Source organism: Marmota flaviventris, chromosome 10, assembly GCF_047511675.1.
Source record: "Marmota flaviventris isolate mMarFla1 chromosome 10, mMarFla1.hap1, whole genome shotgun sequence".
NCBI lineage: Eukaryota > Metazoa > Chordata > Mammalia > Rodentia > Sciuridae > Marmota > Marmota flaviventris.
The window spans coordinates 89,462,187-89,483,712 of NC_092507.1; the positions used below are offsets into that span (position 1 = coordinate 89,462,187).

At 34.7% G+C, this 21,526-nt stretch overlaps 1 pseudogene; it reads left to right on the top strand.

Moving 5' to 3' along the window:
• LOC114098913 (large ribosomal subunit protein uL16-like) overlaps nucleotides 1-21,526 on the top strand; it is a 95,749-nt pseudogene that overhangs the window by 37,613 nt on the left and 36,610 nt on the right.

Below are 21,526 nucleotides of genomic sequence, written 5' to 3' on the forward strand. Positions count from 1 at the left end.
TAATATGGCATTTCCATATAATGTATCACTACTCAGTTATAAAAATAATGAAATATCAATACTCTCAACCATAAGAATAAATTTCAGAATAATTATTGAGTAAAAAAAATCCAGACCAAAATTAATTTAGTGCATAGTCCTATTTATATGAATTTTTTAACAAATGCAAATTGATGACAAGTAACAGTGAACAAGTTAGTGGTTGTCCAGGACCAGGAAAAGGTCCATGGTGGTGTGAGGATTGAAATTAAAAACAAAACTAAAAAACTTTAGAGGTAATTGATGTGTTCATCATCTTAATTGTGGTGATGATTTTCACAGTTATATACATGTATCTAAACTTGACAAATTGTAGATTTTAAATGAGTATAGATTATTATATGGCAATATTCTCTTAATAACATTTTTAAAGCTTCATCACAGCAAAGGAAACAATCAAGAACATGAAGAGAGAGCCAACAAATAGAGCAGTAATCTCCAGGATATATAAAGAATTAAAAAAGCTTAACATCAAAAACAAAAGACAAAAACCAAAAACCAAATAACCCAATCAATACATGGGCAAATGACCTGAACAGATACTTCACAGAAGGATATATACACAATTGATCAACAAATATATGAAAAATGTCCAATGTCACTAGCAATTAGAGAAATGCAAATCAAAACTACACTGAGATTTCCTCTCACTCCAGTCAGATTGGCAATTATCAAGAATATAAGCAACAATAAATGTTGGAGAGGATGTGGGGGAAAAGGCACACTCACACATTGCTGGTTGGACTGCAAATTGGTGCAACCACTATGAAAAGCAGTATGAAAATTCCTCAGATAACTAGAATGGAACCACCATTTGACCCAGTTATCCCACTCCTTGGTCTATACCCCATGGACTTAAAATTAGCATACTACAGTGATGTTGCCACATCCATGTTTATAGCAGCTCAATTACAATAGCTAAGCTGTGGAACCAACCTATGTGCCCTTCAACAGATGAATGGGTAAAGAAAATGTGATACATATGCACAATGGAATATTACTTAGTCATAAAGAAGAATGACATTATGGCATTTGCTAGTAAATGCATGGAACTAGAGATTATTATGCCAAATTAAATAACCCAATTCCCCTTCCCCCAAAAGTTCAAATGTTCTCTCTGATATGTAGATGCTGGTTCACAATAAGTGGAGGTTGGGGTGAGTGGAGGTTCACTGAATTGGACAGAGTGGAATGAGGGAAAGAGAGAGGGATGGGAATAGGAAAGACAGTAGAATGAATCAAACATCACTTTCCTGTGTTCTTAAATGAATACATGATCAAACTCCATATTATGTACAATCACAAGAATGGGAAGTTGTACTCCATGTACATATGATATCAAAATATATTCTTCTGTCATGTATAATGAAAAAGAACAAAAAAATTAATAATATTTAAAAAAAATGAAAACAGGAAAAAAATAAATTTGAAATTCAATAACATTATTATTTGTTAAGATAAATGTAAATATACAAAATAAACAAAAACTTAAGTGTATGTAAATAAGGATATGTGCATTTATATATATATATATATATATATATATATATATATATATATATATATTGTCTTATAGAAAATAATTTAAATCTTTACACAAAAAAATGTTCATGAAAAAGAAAAGTCATTGTGCAGTTTTAATGTAAATTCCAATCAGATAATTATAGAAATTTTATCAAGTTTAAGTTATTCTTAAATTTACTTATAAAAGGAAGTCTATAGAATTCTAAAATATATTCTCAAGGAAGATAAATGTGAGGAAAATAAGACATTGAATATTTTGCAAGAGATTAACAATCTTGTCTTTTCATTTAGCACACATTTATTGGGCAGTTTTACTTCCTGGACTCTGGGGGGATAAAACCTATGTTTTCATGTTCTACCATGGGCTACGTCTCAGCCTTCATATTATTTGACAGGTACTCTTCTAGGAACTACTGCGACACAAATGAAAAAAAGAAATCTGGCAAGATTGCTTCCTTTCTCAAGTTTATTTTCTAGAAGTAATGAAAATAAAATCAAAGTCAGTAAAAAAAAAATTCAAAATATGAAAACAATATGATTTCAGACATCAAAAGGGCCATCAATTAATTGATTGGCAACAGAGAAAGACAGAAGTATGAGCTTATTGATAGGGTGTTCACTGAGTTTCTTTTCAAGGACGTGATGTTATATTTCAGACCTCAGTGGGTGGAAGAAGCAAACCACTTAATCTCTCAGCATAAGTCTGGGCCTTGATAACAGGCCAGGCATGTTTGAAGATAACCAAGAAGGCTATTTAGGTTGAGGCCCAAAATGTGAGGAGGCAAACGGTGAGAAGTGAGCCCAGAGAGATTGCCAGGAACTGTACTACTTGGTATCCTGCATGCTGTGGCTGCATTTTGAATTTTATATAAAGTGTGGCAGGAAGTGATGTGATCTGATTTGTGTTTTCAAAAGATCTATTCATCTATTGTGAAGTAGAAAACACTAGAGAAGCAAGAGGTAGGTTGAAATAACAAAAATCCAAGCATTAGATCATGAAATAATGACAGTGGATTAGTGAGCAGAGGCAGTTTTTTCAGATGTGAAAGAGATACCAGAACTTTCTAATTGACTACATGAGAAGCATGAGAGAGAAAGCAGTGAGAATTCTAAGTTTTTGCTTTAGCAATTCATGTTAAATGCAGGACTGTTTACTAAAATGAAACTCACAGGCAGGTGTGACCATATTCCTGAGAAACAACCATAATTTGGATTTGCATGTCATGGATGTGTTGTGCCTAACAGACCTGCATACTGAGTTGTGCAGTACCCTGGTACCCTTCTGTAGAGTGTGGAATTGAGAGGGACCATCCCAGTGGGACATGAATCTAGATGTTATTAGCATGCATTTACCTGGTATTTATTCTTGAGGTGGACTGACTCACCTAACAAATGTCAATAGATGCAGAAGCAAAAAAAAAAAAAAATCAAAGAGAGCAGTATGGTAGTAAGAAAAGCAGGAGGGTTTAATATCTCAGAAGTCAAACAAAAGCAATGTTCCCAACAGTAGGCCATGATTATGATTAATTTATTCAAATGCTGCTGAGAGGAAGAATAACTGAATATTAGATTTGGTATTATTGAGGTTATTGGTGACATTGAGCAGTGCAGAGTAGTATGTATAAAATCTTCACTAAACTGAATTGTAATAATTCATTGTAGACAACTTCTTTGAGGTCTACACAGGAACTATACTTGAGGACACCGCCTTGCATTCCTATTCTTAGAGATGTGTCTGGGAGGCTCTGAGATTTCTCCATTTCAGAGAACGGCCCTAATAATTTTAGAGTAGAATAAAACCAGATGGTTCCTTTTGATTTTTTTCCTTCATAAATGTTTTTGTGAATTCCTCAAAGAAATGTTCTGCCTTTGTCTCCAACCCTCGTATTCCAAATATATGCTGTATACAAAGGCTCTTTAACTTTTCGAGGATAATTTTGCTGCATTGTTAGATTATGCTTTTTATAGCAGTTATTCACCATAATTCTTGAAATTGGAAGGGCCTCTCCAGCCCAGCTTTCTGTGTTTTATGATTCTTGACTTTTATGATTCTTGACTTTGTCAAACTATATCTTGTAGGTCTTACAGCCATTGTAGTTTATAATGTGCATGTGGGGGGAGGGTTCAATATACATTATACATAATAGTTCTTGTCTTTCATAATGAACGACCTCATGTCCCCGTTTTGTGCCTTGCATTTGTTGGATGTGAGTTGGGCCATTTCTGGAATCCTATTACCTTTGCAGCAATTTTCTTTTATGGGTATTTTAGAAGAAAATTTTCCCTGCCGTTGTTCCTCCATCAATCCTATCTATGGTACTTTCTAGACTCATGGAATTTATCAAAATGAATTCAGTGAAATCATCCTTTCATGTTATTCTGTATTGCTACTAATTTTTTTTCTGTTTTATGATATTTTCACACTTTTAGTTGAGGGTAGAAAATATCAAGATTCTTTAAAAAGAAGCATGGCATTTACAAAAAATCTTAGCTTAGAAAAGTATACACAACACAATTCTTTTAAGTGATAAAACAATTATACCTAAAGCTTACTCTTAATCAAAAGCAAGTTCAGGTAAAGAGAAAAATTTACTTATGCTGAAAAAAATATGCTCACTGATGTTAATCCATAGATCTTATTTAGATCATTATTTAGAAGTCACTGAGTTCTGTATAGAATTATTTCATTGAATATAAGAAGCAATATTATAAGATGCATTTGATGACATGCTATAATTAACATGATGATGAATAAAAGGGAAACTTTTGGTCTCTAATCAGGGCAATGTTAAGGCATATGTCCAAGTGATATGACACAAAGTATTAGAAAGTCCTTGGTAATCTAGAATTATTCCAAATTTTTAATAATAGTATCTATTATTTGTGTGGGAACATACAACACAAAGACACACATACACATATAAAAATATGTAAAAATGGTCTGAAAATAATGCTTGAGTAAATATCAAATATAAAATGACTTGGGATAAAGTTTATAATGTAACATGAAACATGCTTTATAGGAGGCATTACATTCCTCAATTCTAACAACCATCCCCTGACATATGTTTTATTATTTTTCTATTGCTCATAGAGGCAAGAATTAAGATATAGGAGTTTAAGTAACTTGTTCAAAGTCACACATTTATTGGTATCTGTTTTAGTTTATTTGTTGTTGCTATAACAAAATACCACTAACTGTGTACATTATAAACAATAGAAGTTTATTTGGCACACAGTTCTGAATGTGGGAAAGTACAAGAGCATGGCACTGGCATCCGGTCTTCTTGCTACATCAAAACATGGTGAAAGGAAAGTGAGCACACATGAGATGAGATACAGTAAGAGAAAACAGCCCTTAAAACAAGCCCACTCTTGAGATGACTAATTCACTTCTACAATAAGGACATTAACCATTCATGAGGGTAGAAGCCCTGAAGACCTGGTCACCTCTAAAAGGTTCCACTTCTTAATACTTTTACAGAGGAAATTCCATTTCAACATGGGTTTTGGAGGGGACATTTGAGCCATATCAACATCAGAAATAGCATTTAGAGCATGGATATCTGGCTCTGGAGTTCAAATTATTTTGTCTGAGAATATTGAAAGACTCTCTTCTGCTTCATTTTTTTTATCCTTCTAAATAACAGGAACTATCACTTAATTAAGTGATAAATATTAGAGGAGGGTATAGGCATTTATAATTTCTTTATGAGTTTAGACTCAAATGAATCTCATTCCACAATATTGAAAAAGTTTTTCATTGTTTCCATAGAAACACTGGTTATATATCTTTGAGAAACCGTGAAAAATGAGACAATTTTTCTGAGGCTGATGAGTAAATACCCATCACTTTTTAAGAATGAAATTGCAAAATAAAAAACTAAACTATGAGCATGCGATAAATTCTTATAGGTTTGTTTTTGAAAATTTTAGTATTTAGGAAATACCATAGTATTCTTGAGATGTCACTATAAATTCACTTAGAGAATTTACATCAAGCATTTTAACATCATTAATTTTGCATTCAATACCATTAACAGGTAGACCAAAGGATTGTGTTGCCACATTAGTCATATGCCTTGAATTTTAGAAAATGTTTGACAAGGAGCTTTGTGTGTGTTTGAGTGTGTGTGTGTGTGTTTTGTGTTGTGGTCATTATAAGAAATGACAACTTGAATTCATAGTTGTCCAATGTGTTGGCATTTTGGTCCTACAAAATCATCTAAAATATATTATGGGTAGGTAAAAGAAAACTGTAATGAGTCTTCCCTTTTAAATATTTTAATAGTTATCTTTGAGAAAACAGTTCCACATTTATTTAATTTGCATTCACCAAAATTAATTGCTTTTTTTAATCACACACAAAAATAGTGTTTCTAGAAATGTGTCTGTGCAAGAGGAAGGAGTGCAGAATCAAAATCCAGCCCAATTTATGACACAATCAATGCTTATATCCCCATCAGTGGTGTGGGATGGAGGAAGGCATAATGGCAATTGCCTGCTTAGGGGATAGATAACATTGCAGGCCCCTGGTGCATGCAATGGGAGGAAATATAATCAGTCAAGCAAATATTATACAAGGCATGGAGTGACCATTGATATTAAGAACTTTCATGAACATAGAAAGTGGAAGTTTTCAGGTAGTCAAGTGGGAATTTCATTGCAATAGTGGAGAATCTATTAATGGGAGGTGGTGATAACAGAATGGGTGATTAGAATGAAAATAAACATGGCAGGTGTTCTTTATCCAAGAAGTCTGGCTGCAGGTAGCAAGATCAGCTGTGGGATCAGTTTTTTGACATTTCAGTTTATTTCTTCCTGTCTCTAGTTACAGAGCTTCAGCCTACTATTCTCTTTATTCTAGGTTAGGGAAATAGCATTTTCACTCCTGAAGTTCTCTTTTCTCAATTATGAAGCAAATTTCTTTCTTTTTATAACCTATTTCATAAATTCAGAAAATCAGAACATAGCCTATTCATTCTTTCAAATTATTACTGATAATTGTTATTATCCTAGCTTAAATAAATTATTTTACCTCTTCGTTTTTTGAAGTGAACTTTGTGATAATGTGAACCTCTTATTTTATGGCATGAAATTAAAGTGATGCATGCTGAGTGCTTAGAATGATGTGGATAAGCTGGTCAGTAACTTGATGTTAGACTGGTGTGACCCATGTCAAACTGCTGACCTGTAGGACTACAAGACAATAAATTTGTGTTGCAGTCATTTGTTTCAGAAACAATAGAAAACTGCAATTATTCTGTTCTATAATATTACTTTGGAGAAAGAGATTTAGAAAGTCTGAAAACACTGGAGGTTTTGAAAATCTTAATATTTTTACATAAACGTTCCTCCACTACTGCCACAGAAATATTCAGAGTGGTCTGGTCGTGGGAACTGGAGCAAGATCAGGGTATAAATTCTGGCCACGACTATAACATGGTAGGTGGTTCCGAGCAAGTCATAGTCCCTTTGGGCATCACTGTTCCTGTTTTGAAAATGGTAAGTAAATATTTACATGCACTAAAGAAAATATTAGAGGAAATATTTCATATTTATTCACATGTGAAGGGAAACAATAAATTATGGCAATTGCAGACTTTACTGTTTTTATTACCCCTGGAAATTCTGGAACAGACCTTTAATTGTCTTTATTTTCAGACTACACATTAAGTATCTGACAGCTAATATGCTCCAGTGTGTTTGGGAAAACTATGCTTAGTATAGTTTTTTATTCTTGAAAGATTATATGGGCTAACATGAACATTGTCTTGTGGTCAATTATTTATTCCTAAAGCCATAAACATACAGCTTGGTCCTGTCTATCTCCTCAGAAAAGTGCATATACTTGGCCCCTATCATTCCATGCCAGACACTGACCTGCAGAAAGGAGTTATTTGTGACATGGTACATCAAATACCTCTTAGAAAAGGATGAGTTTTTAACCCAGAATAACTCCAGATTGGTTATTGTGCCTTAAATTGTTTTTGCATTATATAGAATGGATTTTCAAAGTCATTTCCTTACATCTCACTTTTGTATTTGCCTTCTAATTCTCTATTTTTTTTTTTAAAAAGAAGAGTCATGAATTTTCTTGTTTTCATTCTGTTCTGGCTAGCTTTTCTTAATATATTCTTAGTGAACAAAATCATGAAATGTCTTGTTACATGATTTGTCATATTTCTTTTAAAAAAATCCCACTATCAATGTTTAGAATCTCTTTAGATTTTTAATCAGGTAAAATTATTTCCCTTTTTATAGATATTCTGGATATAATTAAAAAGAAGTGCTTAAACAATGTAGGAGAGGATGGTTTTTGTGTTTCATTCCAGACTCATTTGCTTTTGTTCATATTTAAAATTTCAAATAAATTATTCACATTTTTTGAACATGCAGAGTTTCATTTGACTAAGTATGGTACTTTATACCAGTATTTCACTATAATAGGTAAATATGTCTTCTTAAAAATTTTAGATGTTTCCCTCTTCCCTCATTTTAGTTCTTAGTTAACAGATTTTTTAAAGAGATGCTGAACAGGTTACAAAAATAAAATAAAATACATTTTTTTAAAAAAACATTAAACATTAAGTCAGAGCCCATTTCCTACTCCATATTTCAAGATGTACAGAAAAATACACCCCCTAAAGATACACATATTCAAACTGATGTTCTCCATATTTGTTAAGTACCATGGCTGACTCATTTGATGATGCAGAAATATTTCAACACAAAATTGATTTAATCACCAAATCATTGCTTTTATCAATCCTCACAGTATTTTCCTAAAAATTATTTCTGCACAAAATGGCAAATAATCTGACTATTAGGAACAGATTTAGGAACCAGAAGAAAAAGGATGTAATGACTAACTTTAGCCATCCAGCTGATGTTTATTAAATGCCATATTGGAGCAGACAATCGGAGACCTCCCTCAAATAATTGAAGCCAATGCTTAAGCACCAAATGTAAATTTACTTGGATTCAGTATAACATGCAACATTGTTTCTGTGGAAAGTGTTTATAGTAAGTCTCTTGGATATCAAGTAAAAGGTTGGACCTGCATGTGGTGTTCTTTCACAGGAGGGGTGTTATATAGTTGGAAATGATCATGCGTTAGCTCAGCAAATATTGGGAAAATCTTCTTTATAGCATGTGAAATTTGTAAGAGAGCTTCATTGGGTTGTATGAGGGAGTATTAGGGTTTAGTTAAGTGCAAACAACTACACAAAGTTTCATAAATGAACGAAACAAAAGGCACCAAAATTTAAAAGAATTGGATTTCCTTGGACATGTATTTCAGTGAGGGATTTAATTGTAATAACAAGTTTAGTCATTGAATAACTTCCTTTCTCTTGCCCATATCACTTCTAGAAAAGGAAATCCTGTCCTAACGTTAATATTATGAGGATCTAGGTGTTAAGGTGGGATTAAAGGCCATGGTTTGAAGTCACACCAACCTTGTTTAAATACCATCTCTTATTTAAAACAGGTGGGATGCTGACTTAGTTACTCATCCTCTCTGGAGTTGCTTCTTTTATTTCAAATCCAGTATCAAAGTAGCCACAAGGTTGTGAATTATTTAAGGAACATGACAGAGTCTCTGTACACAATGTATGTACCATAAGTACCTATATCCTACCCCTCATCGGCTACTTGCCACTTGCGGACAGACATTGCAGATGCATATACTCCCCTTCTTTTCTCATTATCATCTCTTCAAATTTTTGTTGCTATGCTCTGCCCAGCTCCTGGAGCATTTCAATACAAAATTTAAACAACCAAGTCTGTGCTATCATCTGATTTTCTTCATTTTGATCATGCAAGTACACCTTGCTTCCAAGGAGTCTCTATGTATTTCTGGAACCCTAACAATAAAATAGCATTCAAAGTTTCCTCAAAGGAAAATGATGTATGCCTAAATGCAGAAAGGAATTTTCAGGCCCGGAGGCCTCTGAATTTCTAGAAAATTACTAAATAATAAAAACAATTTCTGAAAGCTCTTCTTGTGTTACTAATATATATGGAAAAGTCAGACAATTGTAGTTTTACTGGTTTTTTTTTTATTAAAAACATTGTTCAACTATCCAATTCTAAGCTGTTGCATAGATTAGACTCAATTACGTCCTCTGAAAACAATCCTTGACTCTAATCAAGAAGGTCAGAAAGCATTTCAAGCAAGTAATCAACATCGGCTAAAGAAGTATAAATAATTGTGAATATTTTTATCAGAATTTCTTTCTGGAAACATTAGTCCTACATTACATACTCTAGGTTCTGCAATTGAAAATATTTGATTTCATGAAGATAGATGATTGAAAAAGGCAGATTTAAATCTAAACAATTTTGGTTGTGGGACATGAGATTTATGCAATCCAAGAATCCCAAATAATTGAAGAGCGCTATTTATTCATTTTTAGAGAATAAACATGCAGTTTTTGAAAAAGCAATGTAATTAGTGTTTCAGAACAAATTTCTGTCATCGTTTCTAGCATTTATGGGCTATATTAGAATTGTCATTATGTGAGTAGCTGTCTGTGTTTTATATACTTATGAATACCTATTATACATGCAAGACTCTAGCAGATACTGAGTGTTTTACAGAAGTATAATACACAGACACCATTTTCAAGAACATAAGAAAGCTAAACAGTACAATGCCATAAAAGAAATATCACAATTTCAATAAAGGCTTTCCTGAAGAGGTGACTTACATGAATTTAGAAGATGGGTAAGATATATAAATGGAACAGGCAGCATATTTTTCTGGGGCATTATGTGCATAGACATAGCAATGAATACAGCTTAATTCTTTCAAGAGTCCACTACTCTGCCTCCATGGTAGGTTTATAGAATCAGAGTTAGTAGTTTGACTTAAAGAGAAAAATACAAAGTTATTATGTAATAAATCTAAGGCCATGCATTTTTAGAAGTGTAGTATGTCTTTCCTAATAGAAAATTTAGTTTTATGGGTGTGGGGTTGTCTGTGAACTTAATATTTAAAAAGTAAATATCACAGAAATATAATAGCTTTTATTATTATTATTATTACTATTACTACTACTACTACTACCATAATCATCATCCACATCATTATCATCACTATGTTTATTTTAGAGTGCATGAATGTGAGACTAGGATAAACGTTAACTATAGTAACAGTAAAGATATGAATTTGAGTAGTTTTAAGACTCTGAGCAATTTCAGTGTTTATTCAACCACTGATAAAACTGACTTGCTAAATATGATCCCCAAATTCAACACATCATGGGGAAGTTAAAACACACTATGTTGTTAAAGCAATTCTTATTTTCTCATCATTCTTAAAGAAGTTTCATATTCTTTAAATAATATTGCCTTCAATATTGGCACAAGTATATTCATTGAATTAACTATCTAAAAGCTTATGATAACTCAGACTCAGTAACTATAAAGCATCCTATGTAATATTTTTATATAAATGCCATATCAAAGTCAAATTGGGAAGTTATTTACTTAATGTTTTAATGTGTATTAAAATATTCTTTAAAAAAAAGATCTTCATTCACCCCTTCTCACTTAATATTGTAATTCTGTTGAAGATTTTGAGTTCTTATGATCCAAGTTACTAGCTATGTAACATCAGCTGCTATTTCAGTCTCATTTCTTTTTCTGTTCTCTTTAGTTTTGTTTTTTTTTTAACCATATTTCTATCAAATACAATGTAAATCACATTTCCATCCTTGGAAGTACTGAATGGATTAAGAGAGATGATGTTCATCCCGTAGATTATTCGGTCAACTCAGTGTTCTTGTAGATAATAAATATCAAGGAATTTGTAGATATTTTTATGTTTTTTTTTCTCAGAAACTGGGTAACATTTGAAGAAAATCTGTAAGAATTTCTGGATTTTTAAATAAATCAATGGATAAACAAAAATTTAAAATAAAGATATAATTAATAATGATTATAGACAACTCCTTTGTAGCTCTCATATTTGGGAATGTCCCTGAGATTCTTACAAAACTCTTCAACATGAAGCATTCGGTAGAATATAATTTGATGCCTCCATGTTAGGAATGGACAACCAAGATTCAGCAAACAGTTGCTTGGTTTGACCAAAGTAAATATTAACTATTCTTTTCTATAGCATCCACTGCTTAGAATCACTGAAATACTGTGGTTGATGAGGGCAAATCAAATATTCAAAGACAAACACACCTGTTGATGGCTGACTGAAAAGTTGAAAATTGCCAGATTTATGGTGTCTTACAAATATGCAAGTTTTACATCAAAGAAATTCAAACAAAATATAAAACTAATAGATATATTTGACATCTAACATAGCTACTATAATATGTATTATTAAAATTTATATTCTGTAAACCAAATCTTCGTCCTCAAATTTAGTTATAAGAAACTGATAATGATATTCATTGTTGTGAAATATATATAACCAGGAATTTTCTGCACATATCTGTGTCAGTATAACTTTCTATTAGTAAAGGTGATATTTTAAACATTGAATTCAGTGAGACATAAAAAGTGTAAACTTCAATAAATACATTAAAAAACAAAAAAGTGCTTCATCAGGAGACAAAGTTTAAAAAAGAAAATCTATTCTACCATGATATTGATTTTGACCTTCCACTTTCCATTTTAAAATTTTGCATTTAATTAGCAATTTCAGACAGATTCTGAGAAATATATTAAAATATTGTGTATGAAATTAAGACACTTAGATAAAATATTCTGGTATGTATTGCCTTGTTAGTAAACAAAATGTATTTACATTGTGTTTTTAAATTCAGACATATAAGAAGAAACAACCAGAAAGGTATAAAACTCTCAACTTAATTTTGAGTATGAGTTTGCTGGTTCTATTACATAGGTGGTGTGCATAGTGTATGCTTATTAATACCAGCTGACCTACATGAAGGTCCTTTCAGTGGTATAAGTGAATTTTCATAGAAAAGTGACAAAAGGTTATAAACTCTATACAAATTTCATATAACTTACAATAATGTACCACACACATAATATTTTAAAGAATTAAGTTCCACATGATGGAATGCATTTAAAGGTCATTTTTGAAGCTTTTTTTTTGTTTGTTTTTTAATTAGCATATTGGCTGTCCTTGTAGGTGTAGATAGCAATTATAACACTGAAATACCAATGCTGTTATGTCAAAAATAATATTTCAAGGTTAGCACAGAGATACAAAACCCCTGAAACAGAAAGAATAGGACAAGCTATATAATTTACCAAATTTGGAAAGTAGAAGGTAGATATAAAAAAAATAATGCTTAGACAACAGGAGCTCAATGGGAATGTGCCAGAAAAAAAATGTATTTCAATTTTGTTTTTTCACAGATAATTCAAGAGTTCCGTGAAATTTAATCATTTATCCTGTCATGTGATACATAAATGCTATGCCTTAAAAGTAAAACCCTAGTTTTTTGCCTTGAAATTGAGTTTTTTGAAATCAAGAGTAGCCACATCAAAGTGATAGATTGAAATATATCAAAAAAATTCAAAATATGTTTGTCAACAAAAAATTACATTTTTTAAGGTAAAGGCGTTTTCTCTACTAATATTACAAAGAAAAGTATAGGCAATCTTTATTTTGTATGATTCAGATATAAAAAAATTTTCACATGATTAATTCTTGTTCTGTCTGATTTTATAGTCAGAAGTGTCATAGACCCATCAGTTTCTTCATTAGAACTCTGGAAATCATTATGTGCTCCAAATTATTGGAAACCTATGTTTGTCAGAGCCCTGTCCACCCTTCCAAAAGCCTTCTTGAAAACCCAACATTGTATGATTGTAGTTGTTTATAAAGATCTTCCAGAAAGACATCAAAATATAGCAACTTAACTGTGGTCAGTGAAAGGAAAGAGATTCAATCAAGAGATTTTATTGGGGGGCTTCCCGGAGGGGAAGAACAGGAGAGGCAGAGAGCAGAGAGAAGAGAGGAGGAGGGCAGAGAGGGAGAGGAAGATAGCAGAGAGGAAAGAAGAGGAAGAGGGCAGAGCGAAACAGAGAGGAGAGAAAGAAGAGGAAGAGGGCAGAGCATGTGAGTTTGCAAGTTTTGGCTTAAGATGTGGCCTGTGCTGATTGGCAGGGTGATTCAGGACCTGTAAGCTGATGCTGTGTCCTGCAGGGATTGGTCAAGAAAACCCTTGAATTTGGCACTTTTTGGCTTGGAACCCTTCAGAGAGGAGGGGGAGGGATAAGGGCTTATGGGATGTTCTCTGTTCTTGCAAGATGAGACTGAAACTTAACTTCAGCGAGGAGTCTCCCACACACCCAATAGACAGAACTTAAAAAATTGCCATGGTAGAAGATCTGACAACCATTCACAATTGATAAAGAAATTTGGTTATTTCTGTAGTCTACAATAATTTTAACATAGGATTATTACTAATAACATATACCAAGATATATCAGATTTCTTCATATCTAACACAATTTGGAACATGCATGGACTCTCTTGTCCAGCGAGGAGGCCCACAGAACAGCATAGAGGGGAGTGTGGCTGTGGAGTCACTAATCAAGACCTCGGGAGACCAAGCAGGAAGCAGGTCTGATTTTATTGTGCAGTTACCATGTGTATATACTCAGGCAGTAGCTAAGCAGATTACAGGCAGCCACCAATGCAATTGCTGGCCAACTGTCCTTGCAGTGACCAAACAATGAGCTGGCCATGGAGCAAGTTCAGGGACTACGACATGCAGCCTGGCGCCCAGGGGCTACCTTCGTAGTAATGATTTGCGCTCACAGGCTGAGCATGGGGGAGTGGATTGCCACTCACACGCCCTTAAAGTATGCTATGTATGCGGTACTCCATGCACCTGTCCCCACAGGAACACATAATTAATGCATTTATACAAATATATGCTTTTTGAACTTTCCAGGGTCAAAGTTTTAGATTGAAATGTTTTAATTTTAATATTTGATTTTTATAAATTTGTTAAAATTATCAAAAGTTCTAAGACACCTAGCATGGCCATAATTTCATCAAAGTAACAATAAAAGATTTTAAAAGTAAATATAGAAATTATACAGTGTTAAAAAAAACCACTTAGCTCTTTCAATATTTAGTAGGCTTGTTTTATTTAGAACCTATAAAATAGTGAAGAGCTCAAAAACTATATTAATAAAACAATATTTATTTCCTAAGAGAGTTGCTATATTTTGTATTTCCTATGAAAAACAAATCATTGTTTTAGGAAAGCTTTGTTATTTTAACAGAGGGGACTAAATTTCAGTATAGTATTAGTGTATTTTGCTATGAAAACTTATTTTTAAAATAATAGCCTATAAATTCTCTTTCATTTTAGCCAACTTGATTACATATAAAATTTCTTTCATAAGATTTATCTTCCACCAAACCTTGTATACAACATTAGTGTTTGTGTGTGTGTGTGTGTGTGTGTGTGTGAGAGAGAGAGAGAGAGAAGAGAGAGAGAGAGAGAGAGAGAGAGAGAGAGAGAGAGAGAGAGAGACTGCAGATTGAATCTGAGTCCTTACACATGGTAGGCAAGCACTCCACCATTCAACTATATTCCTTGTCCTATAAACCTTTTATAATTGGTTCAAACTTTCTATAAGCTGCCTGAATGCCTGAATCTTCAGTTTATGCAAGAGTGTGCACACACACACACATTCAAATTTAGGACAAAATTTAGTTTCTTTGAAAATTTTATTTTCTTTCTTATTTTGAGCACACAAGATTTTCTCAGTTAAAAATTACTCTTTAACCTTCTTTATCAAAAATGCATACTCATACTTACAACTTTCTGATAAAATGTCCTACTTTCCTCACAGAATTGTTTCCCTTCTTATTTTTCCTTTTAACTACCAAACATTAATCCTTATCAATTGTGAACCAACCTTCTGTAGACTTTTAACTACCAAACATTAATCCTTATCAATTGTGAACCAACCTTCTGTAGACTTACACCCATATGTCATTTCTTGAAATACATGCTTTCTCATAACACCATTTTTGATTGTATAAACAGATACAAATACACGTGGCATTTTTTACCATGTAAAAACTTTTAAAGTTTATCAACTTGTAAGAGGGTGGCTCCTTTGGAGTTTTCCTTCATGTTTCCCTCCGGTTGCCCTTCGGCAAAGTTGATTCCCCTCCTTAATTGTTTTTCAAGTACTGCATGAAGAAGAGCCTCACCTGTTAGTTGCTGGATCTTTCTTTAGATTTACAGAAACTCTAGGGACCTTTGTGATACCTCTCCTTAGTCATTAATTTTGTAAATCAACTGACAGTGTAAGGGTCAGGCGAAGTGTGGGAGAAAGAGACCACCAAGTGACCACTCATGCAATTGGCAGAAGGGGATTTATTGAACCAGCATGCTGGGGCTCCGTGCCCACTCAAGAAGGGAAAACAGCCCAGAGCCCCAAGCAGGGGCTGAGCACTGCTTAAGTACACTTTTTTTTGGGAGGGCGGGGATTTTACATACATCACAGTCTCCTTTAACAAATCATTATACACCGCGGGAAAATCAAACAACAACTCCTAAACATGATTAGTTCATTCATTGGCGGGAACAGGTCAGGCTGGAGTGATAGGTCATTTCTAAACGGGGTACACATTCAAACTGATTGGTTTTAGGGCCTAAAGGACTACGTGACCAGTTACACAGAGACCTGAATTATTAAACAACCAAACAGTCAGGGGAAATGTTTACTGGGCGGTTCCAAGCATTGTCCTAACAGCTACAGAAATTTCAGGTTTTGCAGGTAGCATAGAAACCTAACAATACCTCCTTTACATTTTAACTCAGACCTTGCAGCTTAGAAACTTTATACAATGCCCGGTCTTTTACCCTTTAACTTTTACATTTTAACTTCAATTTCTTTTACCCTTACAACAGAAAATATGTAGATTAATGTGAGGTTTACCTTGCAGAAAAAGAATATGCCTGTCTAAATAGAACTGTAGGCACTAAGTACCTTGAGATGGAGGTCCATGGTGATGCTCCAGAAAAGTCAAAAAGGGAGACACATTATAATGACTCCCTTAGCACATAACCTTCTTCCCCATCTTTTTTTTCCCTCCCTACAAAATCCCTTTGCACCTCAGACCCCCTCAAAGATAGAGCCTTGACAATCTCTCCATCCTTTTCAGGGTCAGCCCTCTAATAAACCTGATTCTTTCCTACCACCTCTCAGCAACCACATATTGCCTTTGAGTGGTGGTGAAGTAGGAACAAAGGACAGGCAGCTAGTGTAGACAGATGATTTCTGGGGTGAGGAAATGCTAAAACCTTCAGGACACTTCCGCTCCTCCTCACTTGTAGTGAAGGTTACCTGCCTTTAGGGAACTGTTCCTCCTAACCGAAAATTGTTGATGGAATACCTCCTGGGAGGCTCCTTCCTGCCCTTTTGGGCAGACACTTGAGAGGCACCCTGGAAGGCTTCTTTCCCACCTTTTGGACACATAAACAAGAAAAGGGAAAGAGAGAGCATGGGATAAAAAGGGGCAAGACACCCCATTTCCATGAATAACAGCTCATGATCCCCTTCTTCTCTGTTCTGTCCTTTAAATAAACTATTTTTCTGAACTTGCCTCAGCATTTCTGGGGTGTTCAATCTTTGACACAGGGAAATGGGACTGGGATCATATTCTCAACACGGGATTCAGTGGGATGTCCAGATTTATTCCAGTAATAAACCTGCGTTCAATAATTGACATTTTAGCAACTTATTTAGAAATGACCTAGACATTTAATAAAAAATACAGACTTTATTATATGATTTAAAAATTTCAAGTTAAGAATAAGATTTTGAAACTAAGAAAAATTTGTTTATCAATATTCACCCTATTTACATTTACCCAATTTACTCATTATTATCGATCATGTCTAAATTGCTGAAAGAAAGATTTGGAGGCTTTGAATAAAGGTAGCTAGACATCATCAAGTTATCCCTGTTAAACATTTCCTAGTAAGTGGATATTAGGCAGTTATCACATAAGCAAAAACTATGAAGTACATTCATAAAAATAGACAGAAACGAAGATTATAAGACTCTTCTTTTTGGTACTTTACTTGCTAGCTTCTAAGTTTTTTTTTTTGTTTGTTTGTTAAACCACCAATCTTGTGATTACATCTTCTATTGCCCCAGGAGACCTTTGATAGCTAAGCAACCTTAAATTTGCATTTCCAAAGATATGAGTTTTTGGTGAAAGAAGATAGTAAATTTACACTTTAAAGAAACAGAACTAAGATTTTAACACTGCTATTTGCTGAGACAAAGAAGGGTGTAAGTAAAGGCTGGTTAAGATAAGGGATCAATGATAAGGCTTGTTGTGCAGATTTAAGATTCTACTTTATTTCTGTTCCATAAGAGTCCAAGAGAAAGAGACATAAATGTTATTTATAGGTGTAAGTTTCTTTTTCAAGGAATTTTTAAAAGCCAACTAAAATATTCTCCCCCAAAAATCATATTGTGGAGATCAATCTATTGATAGTTTTATGGCTTTTTATGGTAGCTGTTTCTTAATTAGATTACTGAATATAGAGCCTAGCCTTTTAACAAATAGTGTGAAGATATGTAATGGTCCGGTGAAGCGTCGGAGGAAGAGACCACAAGAGACTGGCTTCATGCAATAAGCAGGAGGGAGTTTATTGAGGATCCAATTTAGCGTGCTGAGGCTCCAGGCAGGCTCGCTCAAGAAGGGAGGGCAGCCCAGAGCCCAGAGCAGAGATCAAGCAGTGCTTAAGTACACTTTTTGGGGAGGGTGGGGGGCTTTGTATACATCAGAACAAATCATCATGAGGCGTGGGAAAATTGAACAACAACTCCTAAACATGATTAGTTCATTCATTGGTGGGAACAGGTCGGACGGGGGTGATTGGTCACTCCTAAGCGGGGTACACATTCAAACTGATTGGTTTTAGGGCCTAAATGACTACGTGACAAGTTACACAGAATCCCAGGTTATTAGACAACCAGGGAGTCAGTGGGAATATTTACTGGGCAGTTCCAGTATTGTCCTAACAGCTACAGGGATTTCAGGTTTTGCAGGTAGCATAGAAACCTAACAATACCTAATCCTTTACGTTTTAACTCATACCTTACAGCTTAGAAACTTTACAATACCCAGTCTTTTACCCTTTAACTTTTACGCTTTAACTTCAATTTCTTTTACCCTTACAGATCATTTTCTATGCCTGCTGGACCCAAGGTAGTATTTGGGATGGTCTTTTGAGAGTTTTCTAAATTTACTTATTTTAATTTATTTTATGGGTTTCAATCATTTTTAGAAATAAAATCTAGCCAGGAAGAAATTTTAGAGTTTGTAGATTTTCATAGAAGTTTAAATAAGGTTGTTTTAGTTGTCTTAATTGCTATGCATGCTCTAGGTATATCTGCCTTTTGGGAAAATAAGATGTGCCTGTGTGTATGTGTGTGTTATGAGTTTCTGAGAAATCCCTATTGACAGGATAGATCCACACAGATGAGACAAAGAGAAAGAAGTAAAAATAGAGAACTTGTAACAAGAACTTACAAAGGAGAGACTAGCCACTGACCTAACTCCATTTTCATTCCATTTTGCCTTTCTGACTTTTCTTCTGAGCCATACTTCTCTGCAGTAAAGTTGAATTCTAGAAACAAGAGGTTTGATGGAAAAACATCTTGTGACATGAGTAGACACTATGCTCTAGGTAAAAAGAACTTTCTTATTGTCATCAGGATCTGCCCCCAAATTCTGAGATAATGATGCACCAGACCAGGACTGACCTAGATCAACAGCTTTGGCAGCTGTGTAATCCCTACAGCTATGTGGACCTGCCACCTCCCATTCCCTTCTCTTTTCTGGAGCTGGGGATCCAATCCTGGGGCATTTTATCACTGTGCTACACTACATCCCCAAGCCTTTATTTTATTTTATTATTCTTTTGAGGTGGGGGTCTCACTAAGTTGCTAAAGATTTTGTAAGGGACCGGCGAACGATGGAGGAAGAGACCACCAAGAGACTGACTCATGCAACAGCAAAAGGGGGTTTATTGCAGATCCAGCATGCTGGGGCACTGTGCTCACTCAAGGAGGGAGAGCAGCCCAGAGCCCCGAGAACAACTTGAGCAGGGTTTATATACATTTTTTAGGGAGGGCAGGGACTTTACATACATTACAGTCCCCCTCAACAAATCACCATACACCACGGGAAAATCAAACAACAACTCTCGAACATGATTAGTACATTCATTGGCGGGAACAGGTCGGGTGGGGGTGATAGGTCAGTCCTAAGAAGGGGGGTACATTCAAACTGATTGGTTTGGGGCCTGAATGCCTACGTGCCAAACTGCACAGTGCCCAGGTTATTTAACAACTAAATGGTCAGGGGGAATATCTACTGGGCAGTCCCGTGAATTGTCCTAACAGCTACAGGAATTTCAGGTTTTGAGTGTAGCATAGGAACTTAACAATACCTGGTCTTTTACATTTTAACTCAGGCTTTGCAGCTTAGAAGCTTTACAAAGCCTGGTCTTTAACTTCAGTTTCTTTTATCCTTTAAATTTCACTAAATTGCTGAGGCTGGCCTCAAATTTGTCATCATCCTTTCTCAGTTTCCTAAGTCACTGGGATCATAGGTGTGCACCACGTGCTTGACCCTCATTCTCTTTCCATAAAACCTCTAAGACAATATCATCCCCTCGAACCTAGGGCTAAGGACATGGATTTCTTTTATTATAGGACAGAGACCTACTTTAAAACTGCGGTAGTGATGAAGTCCTTTTCACCCCATTTCTTGCAATTATACTGGAACAATTTCAGACATATCACTCAATAACAGGCACAAGTTTATTAGAAGGGATAGGAAAGGAGAAAAGGGGATACTCTCAACATGAATAGATAGCATAGACAGTAAAGGAGTGGTAGATAATTAAGGCTATTGATGCCCCCCTTCTCTAAATGTACAAATGTATGTTACCTATTAAAAATGGATTACACTGTGGAAACATTCCAAAAATTACAGCTTATTCTTTTGTCCCAGGGAGGGGGAAACAGGAAAAGTGAGATGGATCTGAGTGAAGGCTATGAACTCAATGACAAAAAAAGGCACAACCAATCAGACTGTCATGGTCCTGAGTGATAATCTTAGCATTTTTCTAATACCTGATCAGCATAAATATTGAAGAATGCCTAAACCTAGCAGTCCTACAAACTTCTAAGTGAGTACACTTATGTGGCTACCCTTTATGGGGACCCCTTTCACTCAGCAAGAGCTTCGGTTCATTTTGCTTAACTCTTACTCTTTATTCTCCACTCTCTGTAGATTTTATTCTTAAGAGTTCATGAGATAGGCATATTTTGCTTAGCATGATATTCTCCAACTGCAACCATATACTGTCAAATTCCATAATTTTACTCTTCTTTAAAGCTGAGTGATATTCCATTGAGTATATATACCACATGTTCGTTATCCATTCATCTATTGAGGGACACCTTGGTGGGTTTCATAGTCTAGCTCTTGTGAATTGAGATGCTATCAACATTGATGTGGCTGCATCACTATAGTATGCTGATTTTAAGTCCTTTGGGTATAAACCAAGGAGTGGGATAGCTGGGTCAAATGGTGGTTTCATTCCCAGTTTTCTGAGAAATCTCCATACTGCTTTCCATAGTGGTTACACCAATTTGCAGGCCCACCAGCACTGTATGAGTGTACCTTTTTCACCACATCCTTGTAAACATTTATTGTTGCCTATATTCTTGATGATTACCATTCTGACAGGAGTGAAATAAGCCAATCCCACAAAACCAAAGGCTGAATGTTTTTTTCTAATATGAGGATGCTAATTCACAATAAGGCATGGGCACTAGGAAAGAATAGCATTACCTTACATTAGGTAGAAGGAAGAGATGAGAGGGAGGGAAGGGGATGTGCAGATAGGAAACAGACATTATTACTATATGTACATATGTGACTGCATGACCAATATGATTC